Raw genomic sequence first — 22,388 nt, 5'->3', positions numbered from 1 at the left:
TTTTACACTTTAATAGAAGCTTGAAAGCATTGAAACTAATTCCTGAAGAAGTCTGTTTCTTGATGCATAGGCATAATATACATGTTATCCAGTCTTTTTATGGGATGATTAAAACTTTATTCAGCTTAATGAACTATGAAATTGTTTGAATATGTTTAAAAATAAGTATTTCTAGTTTTCTAAAACTAGCTTTTTTAGTGACCAGTAGAGATCACTCTAGACTTTTATAAAATGTTAATTGTTTCTTTTTATAAAATGCTGCATTGGATAATTATTCATGATTCTTATTAAGTTATTAGTATTAACAATATTAAAACTTCTTGAGAACTGGGAGGTCACAAGACTTTTTACTTGATGATTAATGAATATTTCTTAGGTATTTATTTATAATATGTTTTAACCATCTAAGGTGAGATTACAATTTTTTTTCTAGCTTCATAGGGAAAACAGATTCTATAGAAATAATTGGAAAATCAGTTTTTCCCTATTGTTATCACAATATCCTTCCATTGCTGAATGATTCTGGCAGGTAAGTAGTGGGAAATTGTGTTCCTATCGCTTTTCAAGAGAACAAGTTTATGGATAGAAGAGAGAATGTATTACATACAAATAGATTGTTTAGAGAAAGATCTGGTCCTTACCTGTCAGAAATCAACATGCATGTGAAACTTGATTGGTTGCTAGATTGAAAGTAGAGCTACATAGTTCACTCTTAGGATATTTGAGAAAACTTGGAATATGGACTGGATAGCGACGATACTATGGAATATGTATTAAGTTAGATGTGATAATGCTATCATGTTTTTATAGTACAATATCCATAGTCTTAAAAGAGATATGAGCTGAATTAATAAAATTTAATTAAATACATTCATAAAATAAATACATTTGTTAAATAAATGTGTCAAAATGTTAATTGGTGAATATAAGTAAAGGATATATAGGCATTTTTCAGCTTAAACAGTGAATTCTGAAAGGTAAACCATTTTATGTTTAAGTGATACAGAAATTTGATTTCAAATGGAAATCAGATACTTGAGGAAAATTCACTCATGTATAAATAAATTTTTAAAAATGAGTGAATATGAGTAGCTTGGGCTATACAGCAATTTTAGATTTTAATTTATAGTTTTATTCTTTAAATTTTATTCACAGTAAAAAAATGGCTAGTTTTCACAGTTTATTTATATATGGCAAATATAAATTGAAGATGGTAAAATATTTTTGAAAATCCTAACTTTAAGAATTATGAGTTTGTATTATGGTAATTCAAGGCTAGAAATTTTTAGAGGATCAAAACAAGCATCTGTTATTGGTATGTCATTTGTGTATTCTTAGCTGTATGCTTCTGGAATATATATATAAAAGCCTTAAAAAGTTTATTTACATTAAATACTATTATATGGTACTACTGTTACCAAATTATTTATACTACTACAACTGTACTAATACTACTAAATTGTTTATACTACTACATTACACTTTACAAGCAGTATTTTAATGATCAGAAGACTACGTCCCTACGTACAAAGTATTAATTTTGAATTTGTGTTATACTAGTTGATGCCCTACCAGGAATTGACACACTTTTTCTAAAAGGCCAGGTAGTAAATATTTTTGGCTTTGCGGGCCATAGGATTTCTGTTAACTACCTAACTCTGCCATTGCCCTGTGAAAGCAGATGATAAGTAAACAAATGAGTATGGCTGAAGTCCAGTAAAACTTTATTTACAAAAACAGGAAGTTGTGGCCAGGCATGGTGGTTCACACCTATAATCCCAGCATTTTGGGAGGCTGAGGTGGGAGGATCACTTGCCCCCAGGAGTTCGAGACCAGCCTGGGCAACATGGTGAGACCCCATGTCTACCAGAAAAAAAAAATGGAAAAGAAAAATTAGGCAGGCATGGTGACGTACGCTTGTGGTCCCAGCTATTAGGGAGGCTGAGGTGAGAGGATCACCTGACCCCAGGAGGTGCAGGCTGCAGTGAGCTGTGTTCTTGCCACTGCACTACAGCCTGGGCGACAGAGCAAAGCCCTGTCTCAAAAAACAAAAAAACCCTGGGAAGCTGCCATAGTGGTTTGTCCACTCCTCTTATAGAACAGGCAAGAATGACTTGTAATAATGAAGATCATGTTTCTTATTTATATATTATAATAGAATTCTTGAAGTATTGGGAAATTTTTTTAATAATATTGTTACGTGAAAGATCGTGTCTATGGTATGTAATAACCATCTCTTGAATTGAGTCATGCAAGTTCATCTTGATCGTATAATCATTATATTGTGTCACCCTAAAGTCCTTTTAGGATGAGGGTGGAATCCAAATAATCTTCAATAGAGTCCATCTATAAATTATCTTAAATCTCAATATTTAATTTATTTACTTTTCATTATTACTAATAAGATGTTAAGATTTATGTACTTATTATCCACAGAAATGTTCTCTCTTTTAGAGTTCACTACGTTTAATGCCTAAGCATGAAATATTTTAGCAGAAATCTTAGTAACAACTATGATCAGCTATTTTCCCTCTGTTTTATCCATATTTGAATTTCATTGAGTGGAAAAAGTAACTAGTTATATTTGATATTACTATGTATTTCCAGAAACAGTCATTGCATCTTCCATTGGACATAATATCCAAAGTAAATTCATTTTCTGAGGATTTACCTACATTAGGTAGACTTTGAGTATTATTTGATGATGGTGGTTACTACTGAGTAAGAAAAGTAATATTTTATGTATTTTTATTGGTAAATAAAAATTGAGCTTGTATTCTGCTCTGAATTTCAGATCTTTAGCCTGTTAACACTTAAGGTTTTATATAAATGGGATGGCTTTAAGTAACAGCTTACAGTTCAAATTATTGTGTACTTTATTTTGTCCATGATCATTTTAAGCAATTCTAATTATTAGATATACCGGTAAGAATATGTCTCAAGTAATTTTGTTATGGAGGAGGAATCTTTCTGCCTGCTTCCTCCTGCCTTACAAACTCTGGTGATTGCCTGTTTGCTCGCATTTATGATAAAGTTCCAAAGTGATTGTTTGTACCTCCCATATTTAATTATAAGACTCATCATAAGACACATAAGACACCTATTTAATTATAAAACACATAAATCATTGCAAGCAGTAAGAAAGATAGCTCGTCTGAGAGGGAAACACACACATATACAAACCCAAAAAGCATCTTCAAGGGTCATTTAATGTGAGGGCAGATTGATTGCCCTGTCTGCCTCAGTACATTTTAAAAGATATCAGTGTAGGAATTTAATGAACTAGTTGACAAGAGGAACATTTTTTTAAACATACTTTTTTATGAAAGACTGGGAAATATTTAATATTTATGTAGGGAAGATTTTCATCCAAAATTAATAAATTAAAAATAGTTTTGACATTTAAAGTTATATAATGATCATGTAGTAGGAAAATCTCTGAGAAATAAAATCTTGACTAATAATAAATGGTTAATATAGATTTACTTTATTTATTTCACTATCTCTTGGTACTATTTTAAATCTCTAGGACTCCTGTCATTTTTAGTTATAAATTCATGTTTTTTGAAAATTGAGAAATCCTAAAGATGGCATATTTTTGAAATAATTTATGAATTATTCAATACAACTGGTTGGTGTATACTCTAGCATTGCTATTTAGTTATTTACTGCATGAAATATTTATAAAGTTGATTAGTGATAATATCTTAAATTAACAGACTTTATTTTTCAGTGCAGTTTTAAATTTACAGACAAATTGATCACAAAGTACAGAGAATTCCCATAAGCTCTCACCTTCCTGCCACTGCCAGCAGCTCTCAGTTTACTCTTACTAATATCTTGCATTGGTGGTCTACACTTAATTACAATTGATGAACCAATATTGATACATTATAGTTAGCTAAAGTCCACAGTTTACATTAGGATTTATTCTTTATGTTGTACCATTTTGTAGGTTTTGCCAAATGTATAATGTCCTGTCTCCAAAATTACAGTGTCATCCAGAATAGTTTCACTGCCCTAAATATCCTCTGTGCACCTCCTATCCATCTCTCTCCACAATCCCTGTTAATAACTATTTTTTTCTTCCCTTTCTTTTTACTGATACATGTATGTAATAGTGGTTAAATACATATAACATAAATTTACTATCTTAACGATTGTGACAACGGATCTTTTTACTCTGTCTATAGTATTGCCTTTTCCAGTATGTCATGTAGCTGGAATTGACTCCCGATCCTGCAAGTCCTTTTCATAATGGTGTTAATCTATTCCTGAGGGTGAGGCTCTCATCACCTGAAAACCTCCCGTTTTAAAAATTGTGTTACTTGTTTTTTTGCATTCCTTATGTATTTTAGATATTAACCCCTTTGCAGATGTATGGTTTGCAAATACATTTTCTCATTCTGTATGCTTGTTTCTTTACTCTGTTGATTGTTTTCTTCGTTCTGTAGAAGTGTTTTAGTTTATTGTAATCCCATTTGCCTATTTTTGCTTTTGTTGCCAGTTCTTTTGGGGTCATATCCAAAACATTATTATCCAAACCAATTTCATAGAGCTTTTCCCCTCTGTTTTCTTCTAGCAGCTTTGCAATTTCATGTCTTATGTTTGTGTTTAATGCAGTTTGAGTTGATTTTTGTGTATGTTGTTAGATAAGGATCTAATTTTATTCTTCTGCATGTAGCTAACCAGTTTCCCCAGCACCATTTATTGAAGAGACTATCCTTCCCTCATTTTGTGTTCTTGGCATCTTTATTGAAAATCAGTTGACAGTAAATGTATGGATTTACTTCTGGATTCACTGTTCTGTTCCGTTTGTGTGTGTGCTTTTATGCCCGTACCATGCTGTTTTGATTACTGTAGCTTGATAGTAGATTTTCATATTAGGTAATGTGAAGCCTCTGGATTTGCTCTTTTTGTTCAAGACTGCTTTGGCTATTTGGGGTCATTTGTGGTTCCATATGAATTTTAGGATTGTTTTTTCTGTTTCTGTGGAAAGTGTCATTAGATAAAGATTGCGTTCAGTCTTTAGGTCACTTTGGGTAGTCTGGACATTTTGACAATTTTTTTTTTTTTTTTTTTTTTTTGTGACAGAGTCTTCCTCTGTTACCCAGGCTGAAGTGCAAGTGGTGTGATCTCAACTCACTGCAACCTCTACCTCCCAGGCTCAAGTGATCCTTCCACCTCAGCCTCCTGAGTAGCTGGAACTATCCGTGCATGCCACGATGCCTGGCTAATTTTTGTATTTTTTGTAGAGATGGGGTCTCGCCATGTTGCCCAGGCTGGTCTCAAACTTCTGAGCTCAAGTGATCCGCCCACCTTGGCCTCCTAAATTTCTGAGATTACAGGTTCCATATGGCATGAGCCACTGTGCCTGGCCTTAACAATATTCTTTCAATACATAAAGTTAGAATATCTTTCCATTTTATTGTGTCTTCTTCCATTTCTTTCCTCAGTGTTCATACAGGCATGAGGCACTGCGCCTGGTGTTAACAATATTCTTTCAATCCATAAAGTTAGGATATCTTTCCATTTAATTGTGTCTTCCATTTCTTTCATCAGTGTTTTGTAGTTTTCACAGTATAGTGTACAGGCTGTACTTCTTTGGTCAAATTTATTTCTAAGTATTTACCTTTTTTGGTAGCTATTGTTAATGAGTTTTTTTAAAATTTCTTTTTTGAATAGTATGGAAATGATACTGATTTTCACATGTTAATTTTGTGTCCTGCAGAATTACTGAATTTGTTTATTTGTTCTAACAGTTTATTCCAGAGTCTTTAGGTTTTACTCCATGAAAGATTATGTTGTCTGCAAACAGAGATGATATAACTTTTTCCTGTGGATGCCTATTATTTCTTTCTCTTATCTAATTTTGCTTGATACAGTATTTTTTTTTTGCTTTTTATAGGAGTTATTTAGTATTTACAGCTTTCAACATAGACATCCCCCTGATTCATTTTTATTTTTTATTTTTTTAAAATTTTATTTTTCCATAAGTTATTGGAGTACAGGTGGTATTTGGTTACATGAGTAAGTTCTTTAGTGGAGATTTGTGAGAACCTGGTGCACCCATCACCCGAGCAGTATACACTGCACCATATTTGTTGTCTTTTATCCCCCACTTCACTCCCACTCTTCTCCCCAAGTCTCCAAAGTCCATTGTATCATTGTTATGCCTTTGTGTCCTCATAGCTTAGCTCCCACATATCAGTGAGAACATACGATGTTTGGTTTTCCATTCCTGAGTTACTTCACTTGGAATAATAGTCTCTAATCTCATCCAGGTCATTGCAAATGCTGTTAATTCATTCCTTTTTATGGTTGAGTAGTATTCCATCCATCCATCTATCTATCTATCTATCTATCTATCTATCTATCTATCTATCTATCTATCTATCTATCTATCTTTCTATCTAAGCTTCTTTATCCACTCATTGATTGATAGGCATTTGGGTTGGTTCCATGATTTTGCTATTGTGAATTGTGCTGCTATAAACATGCGTGTGCAAGTATCTTTTTAGAATAATGTCTTCTTTTCCTCAGGGTAGATACCCAGTAATGAGATTGCTGGATCAAATAGTAGTTCTACTTTTAGTTCTTTAAGGAGTCTCCACACTGTTTTCCATAGCAGCTTGTACTGGTTTACATTCCTACCAGCAGTGTAGAAGTGTTCCCTGTTCACCGCATCCATGCCAACATCTACTGTGTTTTGATTCTTTGATTATGGCCATTCTTACAGGAGTAAGGTGGTATCGCATTGTGGTTTTGATTTGCATTTCCCTGATCATTAGTGATGTTGAGCATTTTTTCATGTGTTTGTTGGCCATTTGTGTATCTTCTTTTGAGAGTTGTCTATTCATGTCCTTAGCCCACTTTTTGATGGTATTGATTGATTTTTCTTGTTGATTTGAGTTTGTTGTAGATTCTAGATATTAGTCCTTTGTCAGATATATAGATTGTGAAGATTTTCTCCAACTCTGTGGGTTGTCTGTTTACTTTGCTGACTGTTCCTTTTGTCGTGCAAAAGCTCTTTAATTAGGTCACAGCTATTTATTTTTGTTTTTATTGCAATTGCTTTTGGGTTTTTGGTCATGAAATCCTTGTTTAAGGCAATGTCTAGAAGGGTTTTTCCAATGTTAACTTCTAGAATTTTTAGTTTCAGGTCTTAGATTTAAGTCCTTAATCCATCTTGAGTTGTTTTTTGTATAAGGTGAGAGATGAGGATCGAGTTTCATTCTCCTACATGTGGCTAGCCTAGTGTCCGAGCACCATTTGTTGAAAAGGAAGTCCTTTCCCCACTTTATGTTTTTGTTTTGTCAAAGATCAGTTAGCTATAAGTATTTGGATTTATTTCTGAGTTCTGTATTCTGTTCCATTGGTCTATATGCTTATTTTTATACTAGTACCATGCTGTTTTGGTGACTATGGCCTCATAGTATATTTTGAAATCAGGTAATATGATGCCTCCAGATTTGTTCTTTTTGCTTAGCCTTGCTTTGGCTATGTGGGCTCTTTTTTGGTTCCATATGAATTTTAGAATTGTTTTTTCTAACTGTGGAGAATGGTGGTGCTATTTTGATGGGGATTGCTTTGAATTTATAGATTGCTTTTGGCAGTATGATGATTTTCACAATACTGATTCTGGCCATCCATGAGCATAGGATGTGTTTCCATTTGTTTGTGTTGTCTGTAATTTCTTTTAGCAGTATTTTGTAGTTTTCCTTGTAGAGGTCTTTCGACTCCTTTGTTAGGTATATTCCTAAGTATTTTATTATTTTTGCAGCTATTGTAAAAGGGATTGAGTTATTGATTTCTCAGCTTGATCGCTGTTGGTATATAGAAGAGCTACTGATTTGTGTACTTTAATCTTGTATCCGGAAACTTTACTGAATTCTTTTATCAATTCTAGGAGCTTTCTGGAGAAGTACTTAGGGTTTCCAAGGTAAACGATCATATTGTCAGCAAACAGCAACATTCTGACTTCCTCTTTACCGATGTGGATGCCCTTTATCTCTTTCTCTTGTCGGATTGTTCTGGCTAAGACTTCCAGTACTATGTTGAAGAGGAGTGGTGAGAATGGGCATCCTTGTCTTGTTCCCATTCTCAGGGGGAATACTTTCAAGTTTTCCCCATTCAGTATTATGTTGGCTGTGGGTTTGTCATAGATGGCTTTTATTACATTAAGGTATGTCCCTTGTATGTTGATTTTGCTGAGGGTTTTGATCATAAAGGGATGCTGGATTTTGTCGAATGCTTTTTCTGCATCGCTTGAGATGATTGTGTGGTTTTTGTTTTAAAATCTGTTTATGTGGTGAAATATATTTATTGACTTGCATATGTTAAACCATCCCTGCATCCCTGGTATGAAACCCACTTGATCATGGTGGATTATCTTTTTGATGTGTCACTGGATTTGGTTAGCTAGTATTTTGTTAAGGATTTTAGTATCTATGTTCATCAAGGATATCGGTCTGTAGTTTTCTTTTTTGGTTATGTCCTTCCCTGGTTTTGTTATTAGGATGATGCTGGCTTCATAGAATGGATTAGTGAGGGTTCCCTCTTTCTCTATCTTGTGGAATAGTGTTGAAAGGATTGGTACCAGTTCTTCTTTGAATGTCTGGTAGAATTCTGCTGTGAATCCGTCTGGTCCTGGACTTTTTTTTTTTTTTTATAATTTTTAAATTACCATTTCAGTCTTGCTGCTTGTTATTGGTCTGTTCAAGGTATCTAATTCTTCCTTATTTAAGCTAGCAGGGTTGTATTTTCCAGGAATTGATCCATCTGTTCTAGGTTTTCTAGTTTATGTGTGTAAAGGTGTTCATAGTAGTCTCGAATGATCTTTTGTATTTCAGTAGTGTCAGTTGTAGTATCTCCTGTTTCATTTCTCAGTGAGGTTATTTGGATTTTCTCTCTTTTCTTGGTTAATCTTGCAAATGGTCTATCAATCTTATACATCTTTTCAAATAACCATCTTTTTGTTTCATGTATCTTTTGTACTGTATTTTTTGTTTGTTTGTTTCAATTTTGTTTAGTTCTGCTCTGCTCTTATTTTTTTTCTTCTACTGGGTTTGGTTTTGGTTTGTTCTTGTTTCTGTAGTTCCCTGAGGCATGACTTTATATTGTCTGTTTGTGCGCTTTCAACCTTTTTGATGTAGGCGTTTAGGGCTATGAACTTTCCTCTTAGCATTGCCTTTGCTGTGTCCCAGAGGTTTTGATAAGTTGTGTCATTATTGTCATTCAGTTCGAAGAATTTTTTAATTTTCATTTTGATTTCATTTTTGATCCAGTGCTCATTCAAGAGCAGGTTATTTAATTTCCATGTATTTGCATGGTTTTGAGGGTTCCTTTTGGAGTTGATTTCCAGTTTTATTCCACTGTGGTCTGAGAAAGTGCTTGATAGCATTTCAATTTTCTTAAATTTATTGAGGCTCTTTATATGGCCTATCATATGGTCTATCTTGGCGAAAGTTCCATGGCTGTTGAATAGAATGTGTATTCTGCAGTTGTTGGATGAAATGTTCTGTATATATCTGCTCAAAGTCTATTTGTTCCAAGGTATAGTTTAAATTTATTCTTTCTTTGTTGACTGTCTTGTTGACCTGTCTAGTGCTGTCAGTGGAGTATTGAAGTCCCCCCCACCCCCACATTATTCTGTTGCTGTCTATCTCATTCTTAGGTCTGTTAGTAATTGTTTTATAAATTTGGGAGCTCCAGTATTAGGTGCATATATGTTTAGGATTATGATATTTTCCTGTTGGACAAGGCCTTTTATCATTATATAATGTCCCTTTTTGTCTTTTTTTTTTTTTTGAGACGGAGTCTCTGTCGTCCAGGCTGGAGTGCAGTGGCATGATCTCGGCTCACTGCAAGCTCCGCCTCCTGGGTTCACGCCATTCTCCTGCCTCAGCCTCCCGAGTAGCTGGGACTACAGGCACCCGCCACCATGCCTGGCTAATTTTTTTGTATATTTTGTGGAGATGGGGTTTCACTGTGTTAGCCAGGGCCAGGATGGTCTTGATCTCCTGACCTCGTGATCCGCACACCTTGGCCTCCCAAAGTGCTGGGATTACAGGTGTCAGCCACCATGCCCGGCCTTTTGTCTTTTTTAACTGTTGTTGCTTTAAGGTTTCTTTTGTCTGATATAAGAATTGCTACTCCTGCTTGCTTTTGGTGTCCATTTGCATGAAATGCTCTTTACTACCCCTTTAAGTTTATGTGAGTCCTTATGTGTTAGGTGAATCTCCTGAAGGCAGCAGATAATTGGTTGGTGAGTTCTTACCTATTCTGCAATTCTGTATGTTATAAGTGGAGCATTTAGGCCATTTACATTCCATGTTAGTATTGAAATGTGAGGTACCCTTGCATTCATCATGTTCTTTGTTACCTTTATACTTTGTTTTTTTTTGTTTTTGCTTTTTAACTTGTATTTTTGTTTTATAGGTCGTGTGTGCTTTATGCTTTAAAGAGATTCTGTTTTGATGTGTTTCCAGGATTTGTTTCAAGATTTAGAGCTCCTTTTAGCAGTTCTTTTAGTGGTTGCTTGGTAATGGTGAATTCTCTCAGCATTTGTCTGAAAATGACTGTATCTTTCCTTCATATATGATGTTTAGTTTCGCTGGATACAAAATTCTTGGCTGAAGATTGTTTTGTTTGAGGAGGTTGAAGATAGGGCCCCAATCCCTTCTAGCTTGTAGGGTTTCTGCTCAGAAATCTGCTGTTAATCTGGTAGGTTTTCATTTATAGGTTACCTGGTGCTTTTGTCTAACAGCTCTTATGATACTTTCCTTTATCTTAACTTTGGATAACCTGATGACAGTGTGCCTAGACGTTGATCTTTTTGTGATGAATTTCCCAGGTGTTTTTTTGTGCTTCTTGTATTTGGATGTCTAGGTCTCTAGCAAGGCTGGGGAAGTTTTCCTTGATTATTCCCCCAGATATGTTTTCTAAGCTTTTAGAATTGTCTTCTTCCTCAGGAACACTGATTATTCTTAGGTCTGTTAGTAATTGTGCATTCCCCACAGAGTATTCTTAGGTTTGGTTGTTTAACATAATCCCAAACTTCTTGGAGGGTTTGTTCATATTATTCTGTTTTCTTTTTCTTTGTTGGATTGGGTTAGTTCGAAGACCTTGTCTTTGAGCTCTCAATTTCTTCTACTTGTTCTGTTCTATTGCTGAGACTTTCCAGAGCATTTTGCATTTCTAAAAGTGTGTCCAAAGTTTCCTGAATTTTTGATTGTTTTTTCTTTATGCTATCTATTTTTTTGAATATTGATCCCTTCACTTCTTATATCACTTTTTGGATTTCCTTGCATTGGGCTTTGCCTTTCTCTGGTCCCTCCCTGTTTAGCTTAATAACTAACTTCCTGAATTCTTTTTCAGGTAAGTGAGGGATTTCTTCTTGGTTTGGATCCATTGCTGGTGAACTAGTGTGATTTTATGGGGGTGTTGATGAACCCTGTTTTGTCATATTACCAGGGTTGATTTCCTGGTTCTTTCCTATTTGGGTAGGCTCTGTCAGAGGGAAGGTCTAGGGTTGAAGGCTGTTGTTCAGATTTTTTTGTCCCACAGGGGGTTCCCTTGATGTAGTACTTGCCCCCTTTTCCTGTGGTTATGGCTTCCTGTGAGCCAAACTGCCTGATTGTTTTCTCTCTTCTGGGTCTAGCCACCCAGTGAGTCTACCCAGCTCCTGGCTGGTGCTGAGGGTTTCTGTGCACAGTCCTTCTGATGTGAACCGTCTATGGGTCTCTCAGCAGTGGATACCAGTGCCTGTTCTGGTGGAGGTGGTAGAGGGTGCAACGGACTCCGTGAGGGTTCTTAGCTTTGGTGGTTTAATGCACTATTTTTGTGCTGGTTGACTTCCTGCCAGGAGGTGGTGCTTTCCAGAAAGCATCAGCTGTAGTAGTGTGGAGAGGGATCAGCAGTGGGTGGGGCCCTAGAACTCCCAGGATTGTATGTCCTTTGTCTTTGGCTACCAGGTTTCCTAGGGAAATCCTGTCAGGTGGGGATGGGGCTAGGTGTGTCTGAATTCAGACTCTACTTGGGCCCGTCTTGCTGTGGCTACTGTGGGGGATGGGGTGAGATTCCCAGGTCACTGGAATTGTATACCTAGGAGGATTATGGCTGCCTCTGCCGAGTCATGCAGGTTGTCAGGGATGTGAGGAAAAGCGGCAATCACAGGCCTCACTCAGCTCCCAAGCGAACTGAAAGGCTGGTCTCATTCCCACCGTGCTGCCCACAACAGCCCCAAGTCTGTTTCCAGGTGGAGGGCACGCTTGATAACTTACCAGAGGCTTTCCACTTCCCAGAGCATTTGAGGTGTCTCCCAGGTACTGCAGGAGCAGTCCGCTTTCTTCAGAGGTTCTGTGGGTCCTCTCAGGATTGCTGGTTTGTTCCTGCAGTTGATCAGAAGCTAACATTCACAATCTGGTACACTATTCTTGGTGGACATTTTTTCCCCATCCTTTTCATCACTTTGACTATATCATCCTATTCTCTCCTGGTCTGTAAGGTGTCTACTGAGAAAACTGCTGTTAGCCTGATTTGAACTCTGTTATATGTGATTTCTTTCTTTTCTCTTGTTGGTTTCAGGATCTTTTCTTTATGTTTGATTTCTGACAGTTTGGTTATAATATACCTTCGTCTATTCTTGTTTGGATTAACTCTGATGGGAGATTTTTTTCCCTGCCTATATGTTGATATTTATATCTTCAGATTTGGGACATTTTCTGCTATTTATTTAAATAAGATTTCTATCACTTTTTCTCTTTCTTCTTCTTGAACTCCTATGACCCAAATATTTGCTGTTTTGATGCTGTCTCATATATTTTATAAGCTTTCTTCAGTTACATAGTTTTTTTTTCTCTTTTGACTATATATTTTTAACTAAGTTGTCCTTAAGATCACAGATCTTCTGCTTGATCAGTTCTGATATTGTTGATAACTCAGTTAAAGTTTTAATTTCATTTCATTGTGTTTTTCGGCTTTGGAATTTGTTTCTTTTTATAATTTCAATCTATTAGGTTTTTCATTTTGGTCATTTATTTTCTTGAAGTTCACTGAGCTCACTTAAAATGATTATTCTGATTTCTTTCTCAGGCAGTTTATCTTCATTTCTTTGTGGTCAGGCACTGGGAGATTGTATTCTTTTTTTTTTTTTTTTCCTAAATATTTAGACATCTATTTTTAAAAGGCATAAACACTCACAGTGTTATCATAATCCTTTCTCCATTTATTTTTCTTTTTATTCAAAATGACTAGCTAGCATATATGCATATTTTAAAGTAGCTGAATAGCTCAGGAAAAGCAAAAATTTGCATAACCGAATTGTGCACCTTTTTTTTTTAATTCAGAATTTTCATTATTTTTTTTGACTGTTTTTTTTAATTTTTTTTTTGTTATACTTTAAGTTCTAGGGTACATGTGCACAACTTGCAGGTTTGTTACATATGTTTACATGTGCCATGTTGGTGTACTGCACCCATTAACTCGTCATTTACATTAGTTGTATCTCCTAATGCTTTCCCTCCTCCCTCCCCCCATCCCACGACAGGAGCTCTTGTAGGGCAGGCCTGGTGGTGACAAAATCTCTCAGCATTTGCTTCTCTGTGAAGTATTTTATTTCTCCTTCAGTTATGAAGCTTAGTTTGGCTGGATATGCAATTCTGGGTTGAAAATTCTTTTCTTTAAAATGTTGAATATTGGCCCCCACTCTCTTCTGGCTTGTAGTTTCTGCTGAGAGATCAGCTGTTGGTCTGATGGTCTTCCCTTTGTGGGTAACCCGACCTTTCTCTCTGGCTGCCCTTAACATTTTTTCCTTCATTTCAACTTTGGTGAATCTGACAATTATGTGTCTTGGAGTTGCTCTTCTCAAGGAGTATCTTTGTGGCTTTCTCTGTATTTCCTGACTTTGCATGTTGGCCTGCCTTGCTAGATTGGGGAAGTTCTCCTGCAGAGTGTTTTCCAACTTGGTTCCATTCTCCCCGTCACTTTCAGGTACACCAATCAGATGTAGATTTGGTCTTTTCACATAGTCCCATATTTCTTGGAGGCTTTGCTTTTGTTTCTTTTTATTCTTTTTTCTCAAAACTTCTCTTCTCACTTCATTTCATTCATTTGATCTTCCATCACTAATACCCTTTCTTCCAGTTGATCAAATCGGCTACTGAAGCTTGTGCATTTGTCACGTAGTTCTCGTGCCTTGGTTTTCAGCTCCATCAGGTCCTTTAAGGACTTCTCTGCATTGGTTATTCTAGTTAGCCATTCGTCTAATCTTATTTCAAGGTTTGCCATGGGTTTGAACTTCCTCCTTTAGCTCGGAGAAGCTTGATCGTCTGAAGCCTTCTTCTCTCAACTCGTTAAAGTCATTCTCCATCCAGCTTTGTTCTGTTTCTTGTGAGGAGCTGCGTTCCTTTAGAGGAGGAGAGGCACTCTGATTTTTAGAATTTTCAGTTTTTCCGTTCTGCTTTTTCCCCATCTTTGTGGTTTTATCTACCTTTGGTCTTTGATGATGGTGATGTACAGATGGGGTTTTGGTGTGAATGTCCTTTCTGTTCGTTAGTTTTCCTTTTAACAGTCAGGACCCTCAGCTGCATGTCTGTTGGAGTTCGCTGGAGCTCCACTCCAGACCCTGTTTGCCTGGGTATCAGCAGCGGAGGCTGCAGAACAGCGTATATTGCTGAACAGCAAATGTTGCTGTCTGATTGTTTCTCTGGAGGTTTCTTCTCAGAGGGGTACCCAGCCATGTGAGGTGTCAGTCTGCCCCTACTGGGGGGCGCCTCCCAGTTAGGCTACTCGGGGGTCAGGGACCCACTTGAGGAGGCAGTCTGTCTGTTCTCAGATCTCCAGCTGCGTGCTGGGAGAACCCCTACTCTCTTCAAAGCTGTCAGACAGGGACGTTTAAGTCTGCAGAGGTTTCTGCTGCCTTTTGTTCGGCTATGCCCTGCCCCCAGAGGTGGAGTCTACAGAGGCAGGTAGGCCTCCTTGAGCTGCCGTGGGCTCCACCCAGTTCGAGCTTCCTGGAAGCTTTGTTTACCTACTCAAGCCTCAGCAATGGCAGGCGCCCCTCCCCCAGCCTTGCTGCCGCCTTGCAGTTTGATCTCAGACAGCTGTGCTAGCAATGAGTGAGGCTCCGTGGGCCTGGGACCTTCTGAGCCAGATGCGGGATATAACCTCCTGTGTGCCGTTTGCTAAGACCATTGGAAAAGCGCAGTGTTAGGGTGGGAGTGACCTGATTTTCCAGCTTTGCTTGGCCATGAAAGGGAATTCCCTGACCCCTTGCACTTCCAGGGTGAGGCGATGCCTCGCCCTGCTTCAGCTCATGCTTGGTGCACTGCACCCACTGTCCTGCACCCACTGTCTGACAAGCCTCAGTGAGATGAACCCAGTACTTCAGTTGGAAATGCAGAAATCACCCGTCTTCTGTGTCGCTCGTGCTGGGAGCTGTAGACTGGAGCTGTTCCTATTCAGCCATCTTCTAACCGCCCGATTGTATTCTTTTGGTGGTGTTTTGTCTCCTTGGTTTTTCATGGTTCTTGTTGCATTATGTTGATGTCTGAGCATTTGGTGGAGTAGTCACCCCTTGCAGACTTTTTGGGCTAGTTTTGCTATGGAAAGACCTTCACCTTATGAGGGCCCTTGTTGGTTAGGGTACAACAGTTCTGGCACCAGTGAGGGTTCAAGCTGGGTAATCTGTGTAGCTCTGCCAGCCGAGGTTGATTTTAGACCAAGATTGGAGGGATGCTCAGTGGCCAATAGTGTGAATCCTCAGTGGCTAATACTGATGTCTGTGGTGGCAGCAAGGGTTGTTGGGGTCTTTGGTGACAATGGCTGCTAAGGTCTTGTGATCTCTTTTACTCCTAACAGGGAAGTTGTGGCTGAGCGTGGATTCGTTTTGGTACTGGGTATGGCTTGTGGACTTGCTTGAAATAGCAGTGGTACTAGTTTGTGATGTGTGTTGCCTGTGATGTGGCCTTGGAGTTGAGACCTGAAGCCTGGGTACTTGTGGAGGGAGTATGGCTCTGGCATCTGGGTCCATAATGGCACTGATATGTATCATGTAGGCACCTCACCTGCCATGTTGGCAGCAGTATGTGATGCCTGGAGGCTTGTGAACACATCAGTGGAGATGAGAATTGGGAGTACAGGTATATGCAGAATTAGAGAGGCTCCTAGGTAGAGGTGGGGCCTAGCTCTGTGTGATAGCTGGTTTGGTACTTGGAGTACAGGCATGAGCAGTGAGGGCTTGGCTTTTAGCCCAGGGAATATGAAGTTGCTCACTAAGGTGATGGCTCAGATATCTGAAATGTGGGCCCAGTGCAGCCACATTGCCTGGGCTTGGAGTGGGTTATTTGTAGAATGACTGCAGTTCTGGGGTTGGGGCAGGTGTGGAGTTGGGAAAGATAGTGGCTTCTACTCTGTCGTTGGTGATGTCATTTCCATTATTGGATTTTTAAGGCAAGGAGTTACATGATGTATGGTTTTGAATCATCTAATAGCAATGTGGTATATAGTATATATTAGAAGGGACCAGAAGGATTTTGTAGTGAACAATGCTGAGGGCTTGAATGAACTAAAACCACATAAAGAAATGGAACTCTGAAAACTGGTTGAAAATTAGTTTTGTGCATATAATTTAATTTATAAACAAACAAGCTGGCAGAAGGAACATTTTGTCAAATGTTATTAGAATAATCTAGCTGAATTTATGTAGATGTATTTGTGAAAAGACTTTTGTAACTTCTTGAAAATTTCAAAACATGACCATTCATTTTATATGTGTAATAACACTGAATCATAAAATGCAGTAGGTATAGCGGAAGCAATAAATATTGTAGTTATATTGGAGTTGGTATGAAAAGACCATGATATTATGTAATACAGGTGGTGAGATGAAACGAGTTATGTTCCAGTAATATGGAAACAATTCATTTAGATTTAGAGCTAAAAGCCGATGTTTTTCATTTGAGGTAGTTCAGGGAGTCTAATAGCTTAGATTCAAAAGTTCTACAAACTATAATTAGCCATGTCATTTTCTGGAATTTATGCCTCATGAAAATAATACTTTTCTTTGAAAAGCAAACGAATAAGCAAATATAAAAGCGTGAAGAAAATGCCTATTCCTCTGATTCCTATTGGATACATTTTGTGCTCAAAAAGAAGATCAGGCCATGGTGTTCTTGAGTTGGGTTTCTGTAATCAACTGTTTGTAAAAATAAATGTTTCAGCCTGTTGATTTCTTCTATTTGTGTTCTTTTAGTGCTCAAGTGGGTTTTCATTTTAAGTACATTATTGACTGATGGTGGCCATTGGTGCTTAAAAAGAATCTAGGTGTAATGGCATTGTGCATTTTCTAAGATATTTTTGGCATTCTTACCCATTAAAGTGGTTACTTTGCTAGGATAAGCAACTGGAAAAAAATCATTGAAGCCATTCTTTTCTATTCGTATTTTTGGTTTTGTTTTGAGTACTACTACTTTTATTTTCTCACCCTGTATTCCTAATAACTTCTTCCTCTTTGACCTTTCTTTTTAGGAAAAAAAATTTAACAGAAACTTTCTGAGGTCTGTTTGTATAGCTTTGAAATAACTTCTGCTAACAGTCTGTTTAGTTTTAGAAAATGATACTAGCCTTGTAGAGCAGTAGAATACCAAGTGTTATTAATGCCAAACATAACGATAAAATAGTGGAAAAATTTATTACATATTTAGTTTTTTGGATGGTTTCATTGAGGTGTGTCTTTGAGCATAATTATCAAAGTGATTTTTCCTTTAAATTAAGTAACATTCCTCACTCTGCTAAATTGATTTTCAAAATTAGACCTCTATAATTTGGATGGATGGGTAGAGATTAGTAACTTTTATCTGTAATATTTTCCTGTATAAAGCAATTTTAAATGTCTTTTAATATATTTTAAGTGAAATATAATTATTAGATATTGCTGTTTACACATTTAAGTAGATAAAAAGTATATTATTTTTCCATTTATAAAGCATCCACTTTGTGAGAGTGACTAACTCTTACCGATCCTGATCTGTAATATACTAGTACTTAGTTCTCATCTGTCAACATATTTAGCTTTCTACAGTATATAGTCTATTAAAAGAGAAGTAGAACAAATTTAATTTAAAGATTTAATTGGCTTTGGTTTTTTTTTTTTTTTTTTTTTTTTTGAGACAGAGTCTTGCTCTGTTGCCCAGGCTGGAGTGCAGTGGTGCAACCTCCCCCTCCTGGGTTCAAGGAATTCTTTTGCCTCAGCTTCCCGAGTAGCTGGGACTACAGGCATGCATCACTATGCCCGGCTAATTTTTGTATTTTTATTAGATATGAGGTTTCACCATATTGGCCAGGCTGGTCTTGAACTCCTGACCTCGTGATCCGCCCACCTTGGCCTCCCAAAGTGCTGGGATTACAGGCATGAGCCACTGTGCCCGGCCTGGCTTTTTTTGTTTGTTTGTTTCTTTTTTTTTTTTTTTTTACTTCTAGAATCAGGCAACATCTCATTCTATTAAATAGAATGTACTGAGCAGAGATAGTTGGCTTTATAGGCCAAAAATGGCTGAAGAAAACAGAAATGAGAAACAAAAAGCAAATTGGTTTTTTCAAAGTTACTTTCCTTAGTGATGTTAAGCATTTTTTCATATGTTTGTTGGCCATTTCTATATCTTCTTTTGAAAATTGTTCATGTCCTTAGCCCACTTTTTGATGGGATTGTTTGCTTTTTTGTTGCTAATTTGCTTGAGTTCTTTGTAGATTCTGGATATTAGTCCTTTGTCGGATGTATAGCTTGCGAAGATTTTCTCCCACTCTGTGGGTTGTCTGTTTACTCTGCTGTTTATATCCTTTTGCTGTGCAGAAGCTCTTTAATTTAATTAAGTCCCACCTGTTTGTCTTTGTTTTTGTTATATTTGCTTTTGGGTTCTTGGTCATGAAGTCTTTGTCTAAGCCAAGGTCTAGAAGGGTTTTTCTGATGTTATCTTCGAGTATTTTTATAGTTTCAGGTTTTATATTTAAGTCCTTGATCCATCTTGAGTTGATTTTTGTATAAGGTGAGAGATAAGGATCCAGTTTCACTCTCCTTTATGTGGCTTGCCAGTTATCCCAGCACCATTTGTTCAATAGGGTATCCTTTCCCCGCTTTATGTTTCCTTTGTTGAAGATCAGTTGACTGTAAGTATTTGGGTTTATTTCTGGCTTCTCTCTTCTGTTCCATTGGTCCTGTGCCTATTTAAACCAAAACCCAATGCGATACCACTATACTCCTGCTAGAATGGCCATAATCAAAAAATAAAAAATTAATAGATGGTGCCATGGATGTGGTGAAAAGGCAACACTTATATACTGCTGTTGGGAATGTAAACTAGTACAACCACTTTGGAAAACAGTGTGGAGATTCCTTAAAGAACTAAAAATGGAACTACTATTTGATCCAACAATCCCAATCCTGGGTATCTACCCAGAGGAAAAGAAGTTGCTATACAGAAAAGATACTTGCACACACGTTTACAGCAGTACAATTTGCGATTGCAAAAATATGGAACCAGCCCAAATGCCCATCAATCAATAAGTAGATAAATTGTGGCATATATATATATATATATATATATTCCTGAGTTACTTCATTATATATTATATATTACATATATATATTCCATATATATATTCCATATATATATTCCGTATATATATATTCCATATATATATATTCCGTATATATATTCCGTATATATATATATTCCGTATATATATATTCTGTATATATATATATATTCCGTATATATATATTCCGTATATATATTCCGTATGTATATATATTCCGTATATATATATTCCGTGTGTATATATATTCCGTATATATATATTCCGTGTGTATATATATTCCGTATATATATATTCCGTGTGTATATATATTCCGTATATATATATCCCGTGTGTATATATATTCCGTATATATATATCCCGTGTGTATATATATTCTGTATATATATATCCCGTGTGTATATATATTCCGTATATATATATCCCGTGTGTATATATATTCCGTATATATATATCCCGTGTGTATATATATATTCCGTGTATATATATATTCCGTGTGTATATATATATTCCGTGTATATATATATTCCGTATATATATATTCCGTATATATATATTCCGTATATATATATATTCCGTATATATATATTCCGTATATATATATTCCGTATATATATATTCCGTATATATATATTCCGTATATATATATTCCGTATATATATATATTCCGTATATATATATTCCGTATATATTCCGTATATATATATATTCCGTATATATATATATTCCGTATATATATATATTCCGTATATATATATATTCCGTATATATATATATTCCGTATATATATATATTCCGTATATATATATATATTCCGTATATATATATATTCCGTATATATATATATTCCGTATATATATATATTCCGTATATATATATATTCCGTATATATATATATTCCGTATATATATATATTCCGTATATATATATATTCCGTATATATATATATTCCGTATATATATATATTCCGTATATATATATATGGAATACTACTCAGCCATAAAAAGGAACTAATGGCATTCACAGCACCTGGATGGAACTGGAGACTATTATTCTAAATGAAGTAACTCAGGAATGGAAAACCAAACATTGTATGTTCTCACTCATAAGGGGGAGCTAAGCTATGAGGATGCAAAGGCATAAGAATTGTATAATGGACTTTGGGGACTTGGAGAAAAGGGTGGGAAGGGGGTGAGGGATAAAAGACTACAAATTGGGTTCAGCGTATACTGCTTGCATGATGGGAGCATCATAATCTCACAAATCACCACTAAAAAACTTACTCATGTGAGCAAATACCACCTTTTCCCTGCAAAGCCTATGGAAATAAATTTATTTTAAAAGTTACTTCCCTCATACAATTGAAACAGAGGGGACTTCCTTATCATGCTGGCTCCAGGTAAACTGGGCCTCATTGGTTGCTGTGGAAAACTGGCCTATCTCAAAATACAGTTCATTTACTTGGCACTTAACGAGTGATTCCATTTTGGTTTGGTCTTGTCTGCTAAAGTTTAGTGTGGGAGGCTAGTCTAAAACAGTCGCTTGCCATAAACTTTAACAAATCAAATCCACTTGCTAAAGGACACTGAAAGATACAAAGTTGAAAAAATACTGTACCTTTGGCTGTTTTCTAGTTATATTAAAACAAAGTACAGCTTAATTCAACAAACTATTTTCAAATTCCCATTAGGTGCCACATACCGATAATATAAAGATTGATAAACTAAAATGATCCTTGCTTTCAAGTATTTGACAATGTTAAGAGTAAACAGTCTTGCACACATGATACATATGAAATAATACAAATCATAGCTATAAACAGGATTTTTAGGGACATAAATTAGAAGAACCACTTCTGTAAGGTGATGTAACATTAACTAGGAGATTGCCAGGAGGGAGAACTGATGGCAAAGGTCATTTCAAGCAGAGATGAAGCAATTATCCTCAACCCCTGCCTGCACCAAAAAGACCCAAAACAATAAAAGAAAAACCCTAAACTAAAAAGAATAAGGGGAAAAACTTAAAGGGCTAATGAATAGAAAAAAGAGAACTTCCCATTATGTTTTAATAGGTTGAAATTATATAAAGCTGGAATGGAAAAGAGCATGAGTTATAAGGTAAAGAGAATAAGTTTCAAGTTCCAATTGTACCTGCTCTGTGTTTCCAGATAAGTCACTCAGTTTTTGTAAGCTTCCGTTTCCTCATTGCAGTAGATGCTGTTAGTACCCCATCCAGTCCCTTTTTTATCTGGATGGTTTATTTACCTATCCCTCACCCATAGTGTTGGTGACTCACAGCTCTCAGTTCTCACTAGTGCCACAGAATTGCCAGGACCTGCCTGCCCAGAAACCCCAGAGATCTTAAGCTTCCCACTTTCCCAGGGGGTAGGTAGGTGACTTGTAGTCAATGACTGGTTGATACAAGGGTATAAGGCCTTGTCTTTGTCTCAATATGTGACATCTCCCTGGTGCCAGTTAGACTCCAGAGCTCACTCTGAGATCAGGTTGAGGCTAGTCTTTAGCTGAACCCACAGTTTTGTTGCCTCATTCACTTCTTTAAATTTTTTACTAAGAGCAGTTCCTCAATCATGTGCACAGAGTTCCTGTCTTAGGTTTTGCCTCTCAGGGACTTGACCTAACACCCACCCCCACTTTCCCCAGCCCTTTAAAAAATCTGCGATCAGGTATACATAATTTAAAATGTACAGTTTTCACCATTTTAAAGTATACAATTCAGTGGCATTAAGTATATTCCCAACGTTGTGCAACTGTCACCACTATCTCTTTTCAGAACTT

At 36.6% G+C, this 22,388-nt stretch overlaps 1 protein-coding gene across 3 annotated transcripts in view; it reads left to right on the top strand.

The window, feature by feature from the left end:
* Positions 1–22,388, top strand: part of SUPT3H (SPT3 homolog, SAGA and STAGA complex component) — a 557,715-nt gene that overhangs the window by 55,814 nt on the left and 479,513 nt on the right. The gene's annotated exons all lie outside the window — the stretch shown is intronic.

This window comes from Gorilla gorilla, chromosome 5 (assembly GCF_029281585.2).
Source record: "Gorilla gorilla gorilla isolate KB3781 chromosome 5, NHGRI_mGorGor1-v2.1_pri, whole genome shotgun sequence".
Classification (NCBI taxonomy): Eukaryota; Metazoa; Chordata; class Mammalia; order Primates; family Hominidae; genus Gorilla; species Gorilla gorilla.
This window is presented reverse-complemented; position numbering and strand designations above follow the sequence as displayed.